The sequence below is a fragment of the Cibotium barometz genome, chromosome 4, assembly GCF_041138505.1.
Source record: "Cibotium barometz isolate CiBa-2024 chromosome 4, ASM4113850v1, whole genome shotgun sequence".
NCBI classification, from domain to species: Eukaryota; Viridiplantae; Streptophyta; class Polypodiopsida; order Cyatheales; family Cibotiaceae; genus Cibotium; species Cibotium barometz.
This window is the reverse complement of record NC_141049.1, coordinates 50,742,287-50,763,827: the sequence shown is the minus strand read 5'-3', so window position 1 is coordinate 50,763,827 and position 21,541 is coordinate 50,742,287.

Sequence of the window (21,541 nt, the reverse complement as noted above, 5' to 3'; positions counted from 1 at the left end):
GTTGGAAAACCTTATCAAAACACCAACTATGAAGCTGATATCAAGTCTAGTGTTAGTGAGAAAAATTAAACTCCCACTAGTTTCCTATACTTCTTGATGTCTAATGGTTCACGTTCACCTCCATAGGCATTGACACAGGTTTGTAGTAGTTGGTCATCCCAAATTCTATGAGAATATCCTACGAGACCTTAATCCCCAAATACTCAAACTCACACCTTAGCATATCCATTATTTGTTGGATCATTTCTTCATTGTCACACCTGTGAAGTTTAAGTCATCTATATACAGGACAATCAAAGTAATCTTGCCATGCCTTTTTAGAACATACAAGTTAGCATTAGAAGCACTTCTAGTAAGCCCAATGTTTTTGAAAAATTGATATATCATGTGATACCATGCCCTTGGGGCTTGTTTCAGCTTGTGCAGTGTCTTATTTAGCCTACAAACTTTGTTTTTTGATTCGGTCATATCAAAACTTGGTGGCTGAGCTACATATACCTCCTCCTTGAGATTCCTCCTTGAGATGTCTATTTAGAAATGTTGATTTGACATCCATGTGAAAAAGTGGCCACTATTTATGTGCAGCGCCAAGGCAAAAGCACTGCCATGATAGTTGTCATGTGAGCTATGGGAGTAAAGGATTTAGCAAAATCAAAATCCTCCACTTGTGAAAATACCTATGCAACCAGCCTAGCTTTCCATTTTTCAAGTGAGCCATTAGCCTTATACTTAGCTTTCTAAACCTATTTGGTACCAATTACCTTTCTGTTTGGTGGCGAGATGGTTAACTAGCTCCCAAAAGTAGCAAGTGTTGTTCTTTATGATGTTATCATACTCACACTGTTGTTTTTTTTAATGGTGTTGTCATACTCAGAATGCATTGTGGCTTTCCACCTTCATGTGCTAAGGCTTTGTCCAAGGTGATTGGTATTGAAAGACGTGATCCACATTAGTTGTAGGCACACTACCTTAGGTGGGTGGTTTTAATACTTTGTATGCTAATATGATTAGTGGTCCAAGGTGATCTTAGGTATTTTAGGCACCTTTTGGATATGTGGTGGAGGATGGTCTTGTGGAGACAAGTGGCATGCCCACTTGATCTAGGCGTCCCCCCTTGGCTTGTTGTATAAATACCCCCACACCCTATGTTGGTGGTAGAAACTTCTTTGTTGTAGTCTTTGTGGTGTATTCCTTTGGAGAGAAATAGAGAAGTGAGCCTTTGTGGCAACAATACTCTAGTCATTATCTCTTGCTTATGCAAGCTTCATTTCTTTGAGAGTAATCTATTCTAGAGAGGCAAGCCTTGTATGCTTGCTCTCTTGTGAATAGATTGGGAATACTCCTAGTTAATGTTCATGTTGTCTCTTGTACTCAAGTAGAATAGTATTTGTGATTAGTTTATCTTATGATATTTGCTATAACCACTTTTTTAACATGGTATTAGAGCCCCCTTACTTGGGAGTGTTCCTTGTCATAGTGGGAGAGGGAGAATTTGTGAATCTAAGTGTTATGGGCAACTTTTTTTGTGTTGGAGGTCCTTTTTCATTACTCTAACTAAGTGGCATATTTAGAGTGACTAAGCCTTCCTAATATTTGTGTGAGAGGGATTAAGAATCTTTGTGATTATATTGCACATCTACTCATTCTATTGTGTGTGGCAAACATAGAGTGAGAGAGGAAAAACATTCTCTAGAGATGTATCATTCTCATCAAATCTCTTGAGTGGCTCATTGTGTTGAGAAAGAGAAAGAGTGTTTTTTTAAGAGTGCTTGTGAAAGGCATTTGGAGGTGAGACAGATTTTTGCAATACAGTAAAATCCTATCTAACTCTATGAGAGAGAGAGAGAGAGAGAGAGAGAGAGAGAGAGTCATTCTATGTGAAGCAACTCTATGTGAGTAGTAGTCTTCCACTTTAGCAAATGGCAAGCTATAAGAGTTGCAATCTGTCTCATAATTAATGATGGATTTTTTCTATTTGAGGCTGGCCATTGCATTTCAATAGTTTTAGGCACAACCTCTTCTACTGTGTGAGCTATAAGAAGCATTGGCCATAAGAAATCTAGTGCTCGTGCAACCTTTTGCATGATGCAAGTCACACGACCAGTAACTATGCACGATCACAAATGTGCTTCTTCTTTGTGTGGGCATCATAGTGTAGTCATTGAGCATTCCATGCCTTTCTCCACACTACAGTGATTACGCATGGGTGTATGTCTTCTTCTGAGCATCGGGTTCTAGCAAAGGATTAGTTTGCAATCTGGTTTTATTGGTGAGCTGGAGTGGCTATATTAATAGCAACAAATAGCCGTATTAAGGCTCATTAAAGGTCGTTATTTGGCATGCATAGAAATCATTCTGCCATGTGCAAGGGTGTGAAACCCATTATTTTTACACTTTTGAGTAATATCAACCCTTGTACAAGTCCTAGTGTATAAAGGACACTATCCCCTTTCTTTTTAGTGTGTCCAAAAATCATCTTGGGTGGTCGCAAGTTTATTTTGTCAAGCAAAGATGCATGGCATCTTCATGTGAATCAAGTACCACAAATCCCAACCACATTAAACCAAAAATTTAAAAAATCAAAACTCAAGTGAGCAAGAAACCCCACTATTACTATGCATCTTAGCAAGGAAATTAGTTTCTCAAAAGATGTGGTATGAACATGCACTTGTATGGGGAGGGTGGTATGAACATGCACTTGTATGGGGAGGGTGGTTAAAGTTTTAGCATTGGCTATTTTTTTAACATAACTCTTGTTGTATAAACCCTCATCTATAAATGATTGAGAGGAGGGTAGCCCTTTAATTTTGTAGGAATGGAAATGGGTATTTCAAAAGGGGACATAGGTTTGATGGATCTAAGTATCACACTTGGGCCATCAAGATGCAAATGGCTTTGATAGATAGAGAACTTTGGGGAATTGTGAATGGAACCGAGAGAGGAAACCATATGCAAGGAATCCTGATATGGTTACAAAATGGGAGATCAATGATGAAAAGGCCCTCTCATACATTATCAATGGCTTGAGTGATAACCAAATACTTGCCTGCAACAAAACGTGGCACCAATGTACAAAATCTAGTAAGCAATAACGCTCTAAAACTCCCAAGAATGAGTGCAACGGCTTCGTATCCGGATACCAAAAGTTATGTAGACACTACTCGGCCACCCAAGAGTTAGGATGACCCTACATTCCTATCTCTTTCTCACTTCATCTTCCTCTTAGTACTGTTGTGTTCCCTTCTTTAGCAAATCTCTCCTCCATAGATCGAAGTGTATTGGCACTCTCTCCTCCAAAGAAGACATCTAGGCTCTTCCTAAAGGTACTTTTTGTAAATCCTTTTTCATTTGAATTCCCAGTGCTCCTTGGCTCAGTAGCCGTTGGCATGCATTGAGTTGCTTTTCCATAGCTTAGTCTAGTGGATGGTTATTTGTTGAGTTGCCATGGTCAATGGATTTGTTGGCCTTCAAATATTAAAAAAAGGGGTTGGAAGTGGCCCGTGTTGGCGCGGGCTGCTTCCAGCCCCTTTTTTTGTAATTTTTGTGAGGTTATGTCTACAAAACTCTCTTGCATGGTGTCTTCACAACATGGTTGCAAATCAGCAAATCTTTTTTTTTGTTTTTTTTGCTATGGCTGGATATGGAAATCATGGTGTCTGCACAACATGGCTGCATGTTGTTGCATGCATGACATAAATAAAAAAGGGGGATGAAAGCGGCCTGTGCTTCCAATCCCCTTTTTTTATTTATTTCATGCATTCCCAATCCATCAAATAATTATGTCATGCATGCCCAATCATGCATGCCCAATTCTGGCAATAGGATCACTAAGGCCAACCTAGTGTGGCTTCTCTTGTGGCTCCATAGGGGAACAAGAGCTCTCCCCCAAGTACTAAGGAACCACCTCCTCAAGTAGATCTAGATCACTAGAAACCATCTAATTTTTGACAAAGGCCCTCAAATTCCCTCAAGAAAGAATCTCATTGAAGAATCTTTAGACAACTTAATCCTCTTCATCAACTCAAGGAAGTTGGCTAGTGGTGCATGGCCCATCATTACAATAAAGGTAGTAAGATAGCCATACAATATAGTCCTCATCATGGAAAGAGACACTATACAATATACTCCCTATAAACCCTTTACATGTTTAGGTTGTCTAAGGTAGCTCTCGGTGTAGTTTTTGTACACCTACCCATTTGTACCTTTTTGCATACCCACTAAGTCAGCATTTTTTTAGCTCCTCCCATTTATGCTAGCCAAATAGTTGGCTCAATCCCTCAAGAACCAAAGGATTGTGGGTAGCCAAGCTTAAATAATCTCAATTGGGTAGACAAGAAATGTGTTGGTGCATGTATATATGTGGGTAGCCAAGCCATGTGTAGCTAAGCCATGTGTTGGCCAAGGCCACTAGCATTGGGAAGTAGCCCACGTCGATGCCGGTTGCTTCCCAATGGTACTGGCCTTGGCCAACAAATGGCTTGGCTACCTAGGAGTCTTTATAATATCACTTGGATTTTTGATAATGGAATTCAGAGGGAGGTTGGTTGCTTCATTAAGGTTGAGTTTTAGGGAGAAATCTGTTGTTCCACCTTAGACTTGTGTATCTAACATGGATTTTACATGGGATTGTCTTGGTGGTATGAGATGTCATGACCTATAGCATGAAAAGTCTATTGATGTTTTTATGCCTTTAGACTGGGATGCCCTATACCTTTGTGGTAGATAACATTAGGTAGTTTTGCATGGTGGTTCCAGTTTGTGTGGTGGATAAAGAGATAGTGGATCTTCTCAGTTGTCTTGAGCATGGCATTTATAAGGAGTGAGATCCTCTAGGATTTTTGGTTAGATGTTTTCTTGAGCTAGTAAGTGATTCGAGCTAGACCATTGGAGCTAGTGTTTTTAAACCCAAAGGGGGATCAGCCAAGCCATGCATATATGTGGTGCATGTATATATGTGGGTAGCCAAGGATACTACCATTGGGAAGCAGCCCACATTGATGCGGGCTGCTTCCCAATGGTAGTAGCCTTGGCCAACAATGAGATGTTGCACGAAGCATTGCAAGGGAGAAGTTGACCTAAGCAGAGGTGGCATCATGTTGGAAGTAAAACTAGTGTTTCTTTTATAATACTTTGGGGCATGCCAAGCATCAATGTTCTAAGAAGTAGGCTATAGTTTAGTCACCCCCAAAACTAACAATATCCTAGCTCCCACTAGTTGGTTTAGTGATTCCAAACCATTGGGAATCATTAATGTCCTGCCATCATTGGGAAGCCATGTGTTGGTGCATGTATATATGTGGGTCGCCAAGCCATATGTTGGCCAAGGCCACTACCATTCGGAAGTAGCTCGTGTTGAACGCGGGCTGCTTCCCAATGGTAGTGGCCTTGGCCAACAAATGTCTTGGCTACCCAGGAGATGTTCCAGCCACCATAGTTGTGCTAAACCTACTCCTAGTGGGGTTAATAATTCAACTCACTCATGGGTCTTTCAAAACCTTATCTCAGACCAATGGAGCTAGTGGTTCCAAACCCAAAGGGGACTCAACCCAAGTTGACTCCGGATCGGAATGCAAGTGATGGCATTACAAGGGGGAAGTTGACCCAAGAAGAGGTGGCATCTTACAAGCTCTCTGGCATGTCAAGCATCAATGTCCTACCATTGGGAAGTAGCCCATGTCGACACGGGCTGCTTCCCAATGGTAGTGGCCTTGGCAAAAAATGGCTTGTCTCATTCATGGGTTTAGGTTGAATATCAAGGTTGTCTTGAGCTTGACTCATTCACACTAATGCATGCTATCTTAAAGTGTTGATTAAAAGCTTCTAGATAAGTCATTCTATCCTATATGTATGTGGCTACTACTGGCAGGGACAGTGATGTGGAAAGAGTTCTATTTTGTCCTATTCTTTAGTTTTCATGTTTACTCATATGACTTTTTTAGGTCCACCACTCTGAATGCCAAGGCCGAGCCACAATCACTTCTATGCTGTTGAAATATGCAAGTGAATGGGTGTGTGCGGGAACAAGCCCTTAGCTAGAGACTGTGTAAAAGGGAGTCTGTAAATCAAGGGTAGCATGAGTGAGTATAGGGGTGTGGAAAGATTCTAGGAAAAGCTGCCCCCAGATGTAGGGGAGGTGGCACAAATCAAGAAATCAGTGGGATTAGATATGTAAAATCTATAAATTGAGGCATTGGTCTCATGAGAAATTGCTAGTTTTTGAGTATCCATGCCTACATTAAGCTATTAGATTGATTGTGCACTAATCTCATCTTAATCACCTTCTAATTACTTTTGCTAATCATGTTGATCCTTGCATTTGATCCACCATAGCTCATCACATTGATACAAATTTAACTTAGTATCAGAGCCATAGCTTAGGATTCAGCTAATTTTTAAGCTAATCACCTTGCTAATCATGATTAAGAACTAATCCTCTTTTTAGTCTTTTTTTCAACTAATACTCTACACCCCCAGTTAGTGGAGGGGCTTGATCTCCCTCCAACCTTAACATTAGACTAAATCCTCTTAGCCAAACCTAGCCAACTTCCCCACGCATCAACTCATCAGCTTAATTCATTAAACCGTCGAGAGGAGCAGCTGGGAATTGCGATTTCACTGGCGCTTGTTTTTTTGAGTAAAAGTACAAATTGGTCATCATGCCTTGTAATTAGGAGAAATGGAGCTAGCCCAAGGGGTTTTTGGGAGATATGAACATGCTGGTGGCATCAAAATCTTGAAATTCATCAAGGAGAAGCTACATCAAGCCTTGCATCAAATCTACAAAAGTGACTTTGGTAAAACAGAGATTAAGCATTCAATGTTTGGTCAAATCTTTTGTTTTTGGGCTTGATCCTCTACTATAATAACTACTATTTATGTCCTTGAAAGGATTTGAGCTTATTTAACCTCTAAGGCACCAAATCTGGCCTCCTTGTTTACTCTATTTTTTGCACACAAAACATGGGATTAATTTTACTAATTAATCAGTGATTAATTTTAGCACTAATCACTACATTTTGGTGCAATTGATGGTTTAAAATTACCATTGGGTGTCTAATACAGATCTTTATCACTTTAGATTGCAATTTGAAGTTGGTTTGATGTCCCAACCATCCAATACAAACCAACTATCCTTGGCTTTATGTAATTTTTGGTGAATTCATGCTTGTAAATCTGTTGTAATCATCATTTAACACCAAATTGGAGTTGTAAAAAGGTAGACACTGCCCTTGAATCTTGAATTGGATTAAGAGGTAAGACCCCCTTCACATCATCATCATGAGCACTGCACAAGAAATAGCTAAATTTAACGGGGAGTAATTCCATACTTACATGGCAAACAAAAACCATGTATTTGCTCATGAGGAAGAATCTATGGGGGGCTAGTTGAGGGAAGAGATGAATGTCCAGTGGAGAATGGGGAGAATGAGTTGAAGAATAGAAATGAGAAAGCATTAGGACTCATTGCACTTAGCTTAAATGATGAAATCATTCACCACATTGCAGGGATACAACGAGCTAAATATGCATGGGATGAACTTAACAAATTATTTGGCACTAAAGCAAAGAATTCAAAGATAAATCTACTAATGCAATTCTACAAACTTGATATGAAGGAAAGTGAACCTCTAACCACACACTTGAACAAATACAAAAGCATTAAGCAACAACTTGCAACCATTGGGAAGAAAGTAGAAGACGACGAGGCACTAGCAGTGCTTCTAAAAAGTGTGGACACTGGGGAGAGTATGAGAACATTGTGGCAGCCTTAAAGAATGTACCAAATTTGAAGCTGCATGAGATAGAAGGAGCTTTACTAGAGCAAGAGAACAAGGTCAAAGAGAAGAAAGGATTGGAACCAACAGAGAGGAGAAAGCATTCTACACCAGAGGAGGCCTCACACGAGCACAAGGACGAGGAAGAGGCAGGGGAGGAGGAAGGACCTTCACTTGCCACAACTGTGGGAAGCTAGGACACATGGCTAGAGACTGCTAATTGTTGAGATTCAAGCTCGATGTTAGTGTGTGCCAGCTGTGCTATGTGCTGGCATGTTAGGTAGCAGCATGTGTGAGACATAAATGACCGCGTCCAGCTGGTCATAGTGGACATTAGCTAGGGTTAGATGTGTGTGGACACAACTCATAGTGTGTCTTGTGTATTATGGATTATGGCTTTATGCATTGTGTGAGAAGGGAGATGGCTTTCCTCTATGGTTAGGGTTTGCAATATACACTAGGGTTTGCAATATACACTAGGGTTTGCTCCTGTGTGTGTGTCACCTCTCCCTCTACCTATTTTTCAACATGGTATCAGAGCTTGGTGCTTTGTACCAACTAGCAAGTTCAACATGGTATCAGAGCCTGGTAATGGTTGTGGATGGCAGGATAGGTCACCACAACAGAATTTTCAGCCTACATATGGTGCTAGAGGTGGTCGTGGATATACACCTGAGAGAGGCAGAGGTCATCCTCGTGGTAGAGGACATTGGCAAGGCCAACAAACATCTATGCACGATGTGGAATGCCATTACTGTGGGAAATTTGGTCATATGGCACGTGATTGTTTCCGCAAACAAAATGATTTGAGAGGGGGTAGAGCACAACATGGTGGATATTATGCACAACATGGTGGAAATTATGCATCAACAAGCAGTAATGATGGCAATGCAAATCACTTGTTTGCCATGAAACATGTTGTGGGATCTATGATGACAAATGCTGAAAATGATGACACTTGTTATATGGACTCTGGAGCATCAAACCATATGACTTGTCATGGTGAATGGTTTGAACATATAAAGCCTATGGATGTGAAAGGCTATGTGGAGACAGGAGATGATACCGAGCATGCCCATTACACATGTTGGAAGTGTACCATTGGTTATGCACAATGGTCAAACAAAATCTATGTCAGATGTATCGTATGTGCCTTCTATTACAAAAAGTTTGGCCTCAGTTGGTCAAATGGTGGAATAGGGATTATAGGTTCGTTTCAAACGAGCATGGTTGCTTCGTTGAGGAATTCAAAAATGGATGTAGAGTCATTGCCAAAGGAAAGAAAAAAGGCAGGTTGTTTAAGCTAGATGCTGGGATTCCTGAGTTGAAATCAGCCATGTTCTCTAAAAGCCGAAATGTGGTACATGACATTGATATGTGGCGTAAGAGGATTGGACATGTGAATATACAAAGGTTAAATAACATGCAGACAAGAGGCATTGTTAGTGGGCTGCCTAGATTCAAGTATGATGGGAATATGCATGTTTGTGAGGCCTGTCAGTTTGGAAAGCAGGCGAGGTTACGGTTTCCTAGAGAAGGCAACATGAGTAGTAGGCCACTTGAGATAGTACATAGCGATGTATGGGGTCCTGCACAAAACCCATCCATTAAAAGCAGTTTATATTATGTGACATTCATTGATGATTTCAGCAGAATGACATGGATATACTTTCTCAGAGAGAAAAGTGAAGTGTTAGGAAAGTTTATGGATTTCAAAGCTTTTGCAGAGAAGTGTTGCTGAGAGAAAGAATAGAGTCATTTGTGAAGTGGCTAGGGAGATGCTCAATGAAAAGAGCATGCCAGATTGTTATTGGGCAGAAGCATGTGCCACTACAGTGTATATACTTAAAAAGACACCTACAACAGCTATACATGGAAGTACGCCAGAGATGTGGCTTACAGGTTTTAGGCCAGACATTGGACACCTCAAAGTATTTGGATGCATAGCTTATGTACATGTGAATCCACAAACTAGGCAAGTGGTTATCTCACGAGATGTGGTATTTGATGAACTTGCTAGTTGGTACAAAGCAAAGGATGAGGGTGTCATTGATTCTCTTGATGCTGATGTGCATGTGAACTTGCCACAAGCAAGTTCTAGTTCTCTTTCTATGTCTGGGGGCCAGCAGAGTCAGAGAGTAGCACTATACGTCCATGGTCAGGACGTTTGAGGCATGAGAGTGTGAGCATTGGGAGTAGTGCTGTGGATAAAGGGAAAAAGAAAATTGAAAGAATTGGAATTACAGGCTATAAGTCGTCAAGTTCAGAGAGTTTGGATGAGGAACTTGGCATACCTGTTTTACGCACACCTGGTGCAAGGTAGGATAGATATGTGCCACCACACATGCTAGAGTGACAGGTGTTCAGAGTGATCTACATGCATTGCGGAGATCCCAAAGGGTTAGGTATCCAGTTGACAGGTTGACATATCGTGATTTTGCTATGCATTATGCATATATGACCTCTTTGGTGAAGCATGTGGAACTATATGCTATACAGAAGTTATTGGAAAGCATGTATGGGAGAAGGCAATGGATGTTGAGATGGATGCATTGGTTCATATAATGACACATGGGATTTGGTTGCATTACAGGACAAAAATGTCATTGGTTGTAAATGGGTTTACGAAGTGAAATGCAAGTCAGATGGTTCCATTGAACGCCATAAAGCAAGATTGGTAGCCTAAGGGTTATGCACAAACCCAAGGCTTGGACTATGATGAAACATTTAGTCCAGTGGTGGTGAAGATGGGAACAGTGAGAGCAGTCATTGCTATGGCTGCAGCAAATGGTTGGGAAATGCATCAAATGGATGTGAAAAATGCATTTCTAAATGATGATCTACAAGAAGAAGTGTATATGGCACAACCAGAAGGGTATGTACACCCAAAGTATCCCACTCATGTATGCAGATTGAAGAAGGCATTATATGGTCTGAAGCAAGCATCTCGTGCTTGGAGTGATAAGATGAGCAGATATCTTATCTTCCTTGGATTTCAGGTTTCTACAGCAGATTCTTCACTCTATGTGAAGAAAACAGATCATGGGATTGTTTTACTTGTCATCTATGTGGATGACTTGATTATCACAAGTGATCATGGTACAGATGTGATGCATGTCAAGAAAGCATTGAGTGGGCAGTTTGACATGAAAGACTTGGGTGAATTGAGATACTTTCTTGGAATTGAAGTGATCAAAGATCATGCAGGTACATGGTTAGTGCAACGCCAATATGCATTGGATATGTTAGCAAAATATGGCATGACAGGGTGTAAGCCCATGAGTACACCTTTGGAGCAGAATGTAGAGTTGCAGGCTGGTGAGGTGTTGGATGATCCATCTATGTACAGAAAGATGGTAGTCTCATTTACATGACTATCACATGCTCGGATTTGAGTTATGCTGTGGGGCTAGTAAGCCAATTTATGCAGAGCCCCAGAAAACCTCATTTGGATGCAGTGAGATGCATTATGCGATATGTAAAGACCACTGTACATTATGGTCTTCTTTATGAGAGTGGTAAAGGCTTGGATATACATGGCTACATTGACGCAAATTGGGCAAGTAGCTCATATGACAGGAGGTCTACTAGTGGTTATGCCTTTACACTTGGAAGTGCCGTGGTGAGTTGGAGTAGCAAGAAGCAACCTACAATTGCTTTATCTATTACGAGGCTGAATACAGGGGTGCAACCATTGCTACATATGAAGGAATATGGTTAAAGAGTCTCTTGGCTGATTTGGGTGAGCCTATTGATGGCAAAGTTGTCATTCATTATGACAACATGAGCAGCATACAGTTGGCTAAGAATCCAGTGTTTCATGCGTGGACCAAACACATAGAGGTCCATTATCACTTTGTCAGAGAGAAAGTGCTAGATGGTACAGTGGATCTACAGTATGTGAAGATTGAAGAGCAGGTGGCCGACATCTTTACAAAGCCACTTAGCAGGGAGAAGTTTGAGTACTTCCGTACTATGTTGGGAGTATGTGGGATGAGCTTGAGGGGGAGTGTTGAGAGATTTGATAGCCTAAGCTCATCTACATCTTCATCTATGACAGTACATCATGAGCTTGAGAGGGGCTGTTGAGATTCAAGCTTGATGTCAGTGTGTGCAAGCTATGCTATGTGCTGGCATGTTAGGTAACAGCATGCGTGAGACATAAATGATCGCGTCCAACTGGTCATAGTGTGTGGACATTAGCTAGGGTTAGATGTGTGTGGACACAACTCATAGTGTGTCTTGTGTATTATGGATTATGGCTTTATGCATTGTGTGAGAAGGGAGATGGCTTCCCTCTATGGTTAGGGTTTGCAATATACATTAGGGTTTGCTCCTGTGTGTGTGTCTCCTCTCCCTCTACCTGTTTTTCAACACTAATAACATCAAACCAAATGAAGAAGGATCGGCATCGACAAACGTTATGGAGACTCCTAAGGTAGAGGAGTCATGACATCTTCTTTGAGAGAGAAAGAGAGAGAAACCCCACAACCCAATGTAACCTGCCCCAATAGAGTAAAACCACCTCCGATGGTGTAGGTCATGTGGTAGATGTATGTGTGAGCACTTTAGTCAAGGTCATGGGCACTTGTAGTAGCTTTGGACACATAGAGAGAGGGTGTCAAACACTATGAGTTAGGGAATTGAGGCACTAGTCAAGTAAGAGGGAAACTTGGTATAGGGTCCAGGTGTGCTAGAATTATTCACTTGAGGGGAGGTGTTGAAATATGCAAGTGAATGGGTGTGTGCAGGAATAAGCCCTTAGCTAGAGACTGTAAAAGGGAGTTTGTAATTGAGTGGATAGCAATGAAAAGGTGAGAAGAATCTACTGAATGAGAGAATCAAGGGTAGCATGAGTGAATATAGGGGTGTGGAAAGATTTAAGGAAAAGGTGCCCCCAGGGGAGGTGGCACAAATCAAGGAGAAATCAGTGGGATTAGAAGCTTGGCATCTTGTGGATGTAAAATCTATAAATTGAGGCATTGGCCTAATGAGAAATTGCCGGTTTTTGAGTATCCATGCCTACATTAAGCTTTTAGATTAATTATACACTAATCTCATCTTAATCACCTTCTAATTACTTACTAATCATGTTGATCCTTGCATTTGATCCACCATAGCTCATCACATTGCTGCAAATTTAACTCTACAAGTATATGATGTTAATCTTTAATATGCTTACAATGACTTCTATGCCCAACCAAGTGATGGCCAATAGTGTGAATTGTTTTGTCATGACTTGTTTTTTGTATGGAGTCGCTTTGAAGTTCTCATGTTGTAGTTGTTTTGATGCAAAAGGTAGGATACATATTCTTAATGCATGATTGAGTTGTGTTTTTGTTTTGTGTTCATGGGATGGAGAGCAAAACTGGTAGGAAATAAAACCAAACGGCAAGAAGAAAGAGAAATCGAGTGTTGCTCAAGGAAAGAAACAAAAAAATAATGGAGAAATTTAGTCCTCTGACTATTAGATGAGTTGAAAGAGGCTTTTAGAGATGATAGTGGGATGGATGAAGGGGGGGGGAGAGCAAGTTGATGAGACTTAAATTGCAGTGGAGGCTTTCCTTCAAATCGTGTCATATGTATCCACCTCTGAGAATGAGCCACTGAGAATGAGCCAGGGGCTAGTGAGGAAGGTGACATGACCATGATTTGTGGTGAGGACAAAGATTATGAGCTCTACAGTATGTCCACCTACTCCTTTATGTCACTTGATTCCACATGCCAAAGTCCATGGATTGCGAGATGATGTTTCTTCTCTAAAGGCATCCTTTCAACATGAGGGTGACATGGAGGAGAAGGGGGTTTTATACTGTCCTTAAGTACATCCCTTGGGGAGGAGAGCATGATCACTGATGACATTGAGTAGAGTTGGGATGAGCACTAGAGGGTTGTCAATACAAAGTTTGAAAATGACATCGCGTATAGTGACGAGCTGAAAATCTTATCTAGACACATATCATTATGAATTTTTTGGACCCAAAGAGGGCCTCTTGGATTAACTTTTGATTAGGAATGGACCAATAGGAGGAGGGCTAGGTACACATTTTTGACTTCTTTGACCCTAGGGGGCCTAGGCTTTGGTTTGCTAATGGGGCCTAATTACTACTCTTGTCCCCCTACCTCCTGGGCCCAAACTTAGAGGTCCCCCCACCTAGAATCACGCAGATTAAAAACCCTAAAAATTTATTTTTTTAAATTTTTTTTTCCAAAAGTGTGTTTTCCCTCTCAAACTTCCCCCCAACATACTCTAGGTTTGGAAAGCTCATTTTGAACCTCTTTCTTCCTCTTCTAAGCTCTCCATTGCTACAAAAACTCCATACCTCTCAAGCTTTCCCTCCTTATCAAGCTCCCTCTCCCTCTTTCTTCCTTTTCTAAGCTCTCCATTGCTGCAGAAACTCCATCCCCCTCTCAAGCTCTCCCTCCTTCTCAAGCTCCCTCCCTCTCAATCTCCCTCTCTCTCTCTCTTAATCTTCCTCCCTCTCCATTGCTACTGCAGAAACTCTATCCCTCTTTAGTTTACTCTAGGTTCAAGAAGCCTATTCTCAAACTCTTACCCTCTTTTAAGCTTTCCATTGCTGCACTGAAAACCCTAAACTTTCTCTCCTCTCCACTCCTCTGTTGTAAAAAAAGCTTTTCTTTTCCCTTTCTCTCTTTTCTTACCACCATGGCCTCTTCCAATAATGTGAGAAGACCTAGGGAGAAGGTGGAAGAGCTTGTGCTGCATAACACAAGAGATGAGAATGGAGTTTGGGCTCCAACAAGATTCAGGGTTGGGGCTTGGGTCTACATGCAGCCAAGCTCTAAGGGACCACATCGAGTGCGTCAACTGGGGAATATGCTACATCATTAGAAGGGGCAGCTATAAGGCTTCAAGCATACTAAGAAGGAAGGACTAGTTGCCATAGTGCAACATGTGTATACCCTTGGAGACCTGTACATTATTCAAGGCCAACCAAGGTTTCCTTCAAATTGTTAGTGTAACATAAACACAGCTTTAACAACATGCTAATATTGGATTTTTTCTTTCAAATTTTATTATGATCCTCCATTTTCTTACGTCTCTCTGCAGATACTTTCCCCTCTAATTATGTTGAGGAACAATCACTCCAAAGCTTCACTGGAGTTTTCTATGATATGCATGCATCCATTGGAGAGGCAATGTTTGTATCTCAAAGCCCAAGTGATCTTGTACAGAACAATATCTTTTTCTTTTCTTAGTCATATATTTTGTAGATAAAAAACCAGGTTTATTTTGGCAAGCTAGAAGAGATCCCCCCCTTAACAATCCCGAATGGCCCAAACCAGATGCTTGGACCATCTTATGCTTAAAGTTTAAGATGGTAAGTGATATCAAGACATCACTCAAGTTTTCAAAGGCATCTAGATCAGTAGGGCTAAATTGGTTTTGTCCTTTACATGTTTTTGTGCACATGTTCAATTCCATGCCAATGCACCAAACAAAAACAATGTATATTTGTAAGGAGGTACGGTCTGACCAAATTCAAGGATTACTAGGAGAGGGTTGGGAGGTTAATGGGGGGTCACATCAAGGTGATGTGTACAAGTGCAATGTAGTAGATTCTACAGTGTCTTGCAAGTTCTTGAAGGCACGCTTTATTTTATACATGCATCTGCACTACCAAAGATGGATGCAAAAGCACGGGACATGGATCCCACTTCAAGCCTCAGAAGAAGAAATTATGCTTATTGAGGTAGCTGTTATGATGCAAAATGGAGGATTAAGCGAGTGGCAGCAAGCAAGCAGCATTGGAGCCTAACAGACCTGCGTCAACACTTTAGCATCATGGGATTTGACAATGTGGAAGAGTCAAGTTTCAAGTTGATGAGAAGAAAGGTATATCTGATTCCATTACATGTCTAGAATTAACCCTTACACTTTCTGGTTATTGTGCCACTTTCTATATTTTTATAGATTGGGAAGCGTAAGGAGGGGACAGCCATGGGAATTATGTATAGGAAAATATTTTGATTTTTCCTTTTGATTGCAGAGGGTGGTTGAAATTGACGCATTTGCAGGGAGAGGCGGCGGCAGCAGAGCAGAGACTAGGCCAAGGTCCATGGACATGATGTTGTGTTGGTGCACTATCTTGGTCGGCTTCTTGTGTGGATGGCATCGCCATTATCCACAGGGAGGACTACACCCCTCAATCTGCCTTCACTCTCTTCTTTTTGAAAGCCCTCTCTAAGGTGCTCTGTGTAGCCTCTATGGCGCACAGAGCACCAAATGTATAGTTCTGATTAAAAAATCCCTTGCCCCTTCGATGTTTTTGGTTTTGGATTTAGGGGTAAGCTTCTTGCTCGTATAGGTTAGCCAAAAGCATAGGCATAGAGGATCCTCAAGAAATAGCCCAATCACTCCTTGAGCACACGCTGCCCAATAACAAGAGAGGGAAGCTCAATATTGTAAGAAAACTTTTGTAAAGATGATGTATCACTTCTTATTATGAATACAATACAGTTTTTGCAAACTTATTTTCATCAAGTATATCATTGTTTTTTCTAGTTTGTACCATCAATGTTTTTGTAAATGCATTAGAAATGACCCTCGGAGCCTATGGGAGAGTGCCAGAACATTGCGAATTTTGAGCCTGCACGCTGCTGTAGAGCCCAAATTTGCACTGTTTTGGCACAGTGTTTTGGCATAGCTTCCTCAGTCCTTCAGGAGCAATTCTGATGCATTGGATGAAAAATAATGTATTTTTACACATAATTAAAGGTAATTTTATCTTGTAAATTACTGTTTTTCATAATCAATGTACTCAACTTCATTATAAATGCATCAGAAATGATTCTGAGTGGCTGGGGGAGCAGTGCCAGAATAGTGCAAATTTTGAGCCTGCACCGCTACAGTAAGTAGAGCCCAAATTCGCATTGTTCTGACATAGCTTCCCCAATCCTCCAAGAGAAATTTTGATGCATTGGATGACAAATAATGTATTTTTACACATGATTAAAGGTATTTTATCTTGTAAATTACTTTTTTTTATAATTAATGTACTCAACTTCATTATAAATGCATCAAAAATGATCCTGAGTGGCTGGGGGAGCAGTGCCAGAATAGTGCAAATTTTGAGCATGCAGTGCCGCTGCAAAGCCTAAATTCGCACTGTTCTGGCATAGCTTCCCCAGTCCTCCAGGAGCAATTCTGATGTATTGGGTGAAAAATAATGTAATTTTACACATGATTAAAGCTGTTTTTATCTTATAAAATATTGTTTCTCATAATTAGTGTACTCAACTTCATTATAAATGCATCAGAAATGATTCTGAGTGGCTGGGGGAGCAGTGCCAGAACAGTGCGAATTTTGAGCCTGCATCGCTGTTGTAGAGCCCAAATTCGCACTATTCTGGCATAGCTTCCCCAGCTCTCCAGGAGCAATTCTGATGCATTGGATGACAAATAATGTATTTTTACACATGATTAAAGGTATTTTTATCTTATAAATTACTATTTTTCATAATTAATGTACTCAACTTCAGAAATGATCCTGATGAGTGGCTGGGGGAGCAGTGCTAGAACAGTGTGAATTTTGAGCCTGTAGCGCTGCTAAAGAGCCTAAATTCGCACTGTTCAGGCATAGCTTCCCCAGTCCTCTAAGAGCAATTCTGATGTATTGGATGACAAATAATGTAATTTTATGCATGATTAAAGATATTTTTATCTTATAAACTATTGTTTCTCACAATTAGTGTACTGAACTTCATTATAAATGCATCAGAAATGATTCTGAGTGGCTGGGGGAGCAGTGATGATAGAACAGTGAGAATTTTGAGCCTGAACTGCTGCTGTAGAGCCCAAATTTGCAATGTTCTGGCATAGCTTCCCCAGACCTCCAGGAGAAATTCTGATGCATTGGATGACAAATAATGTATTTTTACACATGATTAAAGGTATTTTTATCTTGTAAATTACTTTTTTTATAATTAATGTACTCAACTTCATTATATGCATCAGAAATGATCCTGAGTGGCTGGGGGAGCAATGCCAAAACTGTGCGAATTTTGAGCCTGCAGTGCCGCTGCAGAGCCTAAATTCGCACTGTTCTGGCATAACTTCCCTAGTCCTCTAGGAGCAATTCTGATGTATTGGATGACAAATAATGTAATTTTACACATGATTAAAGCTATTTTTATCTTATAAACTATTGTTTCTCACAATGAGTGTACTCAACTTCATTATAAATGCATTAGAAATGATTCTGAGTGGCTGGGGGAGCGGCTGGGGAAGCAGTGCCAGAACAGTGCCAATTTTGAGCTTGCACCGCTGCTGTAGAGCCCAAATTTGCACTGTTCTAGCATAGCTTTTCGAGCCCTCCACGAGCAATTCTGATGCATTGGATGACAAATAATGTATTTTTACACATGATTAAAGGTATTTTTATCTTATAAATTACTATTTTTCATAATTAATGTACTCAACTTCATTATAAATGCATCAGAAATGATCCTGAGTGGCTAGGGGAGCAGTGCCAGAACAGTGTGAATTTTGAGCCTGCAGCGCCGTTGTAGAGCCTAAATTCGCACTATTCTGGCATAGCTTCCCCAGTCCTCTAGGAGCAATTCTAATGCATTGGATGACAAATAATGTAATTTTACACATGATTAAAGCTGTTTTTATCTTATAAACTATTGTTTCTCACAATTACTGTACTCAACTTCATTATAAATGCATCAGAAATGATCTTGGGGAGTAGTGCCAGAATAGTGCGAATTTTGAGAGTGCATCGCCGCTAGAGAGCCTAAATTCGCAATGTTCTGGCATAGCTTCCCTAGTCCAATTTTGATGCATTGGATGATAAAGACTGCATTTTCACACATGATTAAAGGTGTTTTTATCTTGTAAACTACTGTTTCTCACAATTAGTGTGCTCAACTTCATTATAAATGCATCAGAAATGATCCTGAGTGGCTAGGGGAGAAGTGCCAGAACAGTGCAAATTTTGAGCCTACATCGTCGTTGCAGAGGTCAAATTTGCACTGTTTTGGCACAGCTTCCTCAGTCCTCGAGGAGCATTTCTGATGCCTTGGGTGACAAACTAGCACATGATAGACACTCCATGTTAAACAAACATGATGACACCGAGACATTGTAAGAGAAACTTAAAATTTTAATTATCAGAAGGTTACAAATGAAAGCCAGATAGGCTTGTTACAAAGGGGGTTTTGAAACAAAAGAGTTGCTTCGAAAGAAGGTTAACATCTAAGATCTCTAGATCGTGTCTCGCTCACCTCAAATGCACCGAGCTAGTTACATGTCCTTGGCAGATATGGTAATCCTCTTTGCATGTATTGCAAGGAGGTTGGTGTCTTCAAAAAGCCCAACAAGGTAAGCCTCGTAGGCTTCTTGCAATGCTTCAAGGGCAATCCCCTACACACGAAACTCTGTTCTATATCGTTGGAGAATCTCCTTCACTGTGCGAGCAAAAGGGGCTCTTCTTATCAACAACTCAGTGTTCCTCTGATAAAACTTGATTTCTTGATTTATTGTGATGCTTGCAATTGAGATTGGAGAATATGGGTTTGCTAAGCTCCACTTGTAGTCAATCTTTTGTAGTATCCTAACAAGCCAAGCTCTCCTTCACCAACAAATTGCATAAAAGATGATAAATCGCAGAAATGAGGGTTTGCTCTTAATGGAGGGTCAATTGGATAGAGATGCCCATCAACCCAAAGATTTACATTTTTCTCCTTAGCTATCCTACGAGCTTGGACAGATTGTGCGTCAGTAGGATGGGTTTTTTTAGAGTTGCCATACTCTTCAGGAATACGAATGTGTAAATCAACCTTTCGTTTTCTAGCTTCACAAGGGGCTACACACACAGCTTGCAAAGGCTCCATAGCTAAGCAGAGAGATCCTGAGAGAGAGAGAGAGAGAGAGAGAGAGAGAGAGAGAGAGAGAGAGAGAGAGAGAGAGAGAGAGAGAGACTGTTAAAACTTTGTTGTTGGAAGTTTAACACAAATCCATTTTTCTAAGTAGAAAATGATATTTTTGATATATAAATATACTAACATGGAGTTTCTCATCAATAAATTACATTTATGAGAAAATTTAAAAAATAATAATTTTTGGGGTCTCCACAATTTCAGGATCTCATGGATGTAGTGGTTCCTGATAGTTAGTTATGTTTATCGGGTTGTGGGGACATGACAGTTAGTCATGGATGTACTGGCTCCTGACAGGCTTCTGATGTGACCCTTGAATTACAAGCTTTTTGGAGGGAAAAAATTATTTTCATCATACATATTGGTTGGGTGGTGTTTTTTCCACCTCAAAATGTAAAAAAATAACAATATTTTTTTTCCACTTTTTGGGGCCCACCTTAATACGAGAATGTTTTGCTGATGTGGAAGGAAGATATGGCGGGAGTTAATGAGAAAGGAGATTTCAAACTGACAAGAAAGATTCAATTTGTAGAGAGTGAAGATAAGAAATTCATACATATTGGTTGGGTGGTGTTTTTTCCACCTCAAAATGTAAAAAAATAAAAAAAATAAAAATTTTCACTTTTTGGGACCCACCTAAATACAAGAATGTTTTGTTGATGTGGAAGGGAGATATGGTGGGAGTTAATGAGAGCAGATTTCAAACTAACAAGAAAGATTCAATTTGTAGAGAGTGAAGATAAAAAATTCAAAAAGTAAGAGAGAAAGTATGAGAAAAGTCAAAAAGTAAGAGAGAGAGAGTATGAGAATATTCCCTTTAAAAAGTGAAACTAGGGGGGTATGGTTGATGTGGCAAGGCAAAAAATAGGAGTCATCATAGCCTTTGTCTCCCCTAAGCCCAACTTTTTAAGCTCTAATCCCTTAAAATTAGGAATCCTTAGGAGGCCCTTTTTGGGTCCAAAAAATTCCTAATGTTTTACATATGGGAAGGAAATCATAGGATAGTGGCATGGTCATCAATCATGAATCTCTTTGACACAAAGAGTCAACATGTGAGAGTGTTTTGCATAGTCATTGATCCTAGGAAGGTCATTGATATTGCTTTATTGAGACGAGACTTCAAAGAATGAATATGTAAGTCTCTCGGCGTAATATTTTTTTGTTATGTAATATTTTTAGAGTGTGGTGTATCATTGGGATGCTTGTCAAATATTTAACCTTCCTTTCTTGTTTTTATATGTAGTCTCTTGGCGCATGCTCTTGTGGTGCCCTCACTCAAAGATGAGATTGTCAACACTGCAAATATTTGCTCGGCTAACTCTTAGGATTTTTTGAGGGAGCTTCCCGACTCGGATGTGAAGAAAATATATTCCATCTGTCGGAGAAACACCAAGGGAGTCACGGGGATACCTTGGAAAGCTTGTTTATAATGTAGGTTTCCATGTGCATGTTGGATAGCTAATGTAGTGTTGTGCTTTTTTTTTAAATGTATATAATGCGGTATGTGTAGGTGCAATTTCAAAATGCACTAAAGAAGAGGCTTGGTGATCTCAAAGGTCAAGTGTCCAATGAGGATTTTGCTAAGTTGGAGAAGAAAGAAATTGAAAACCTTACTTGGAAGCATTCAGACGGAATAGGAAAGGTATCTCATTGGTGAATTCATTGGCTTCTACCTTGCAATGTATGTCTTGAAAGTCATTACCCCCTGGAGTTAAAGATTGTTTTGGCTTTGACAGATCCTGAATATTTTAGATCCAAAGTTGGGTGATGAATGGAAGAAAGCAATACTACTCTCTTTGAAATGGAGTTAAGATGGTTTTGTTTCGTTGTTGGAGAAGCATAATTTACTTGCTTTGTGT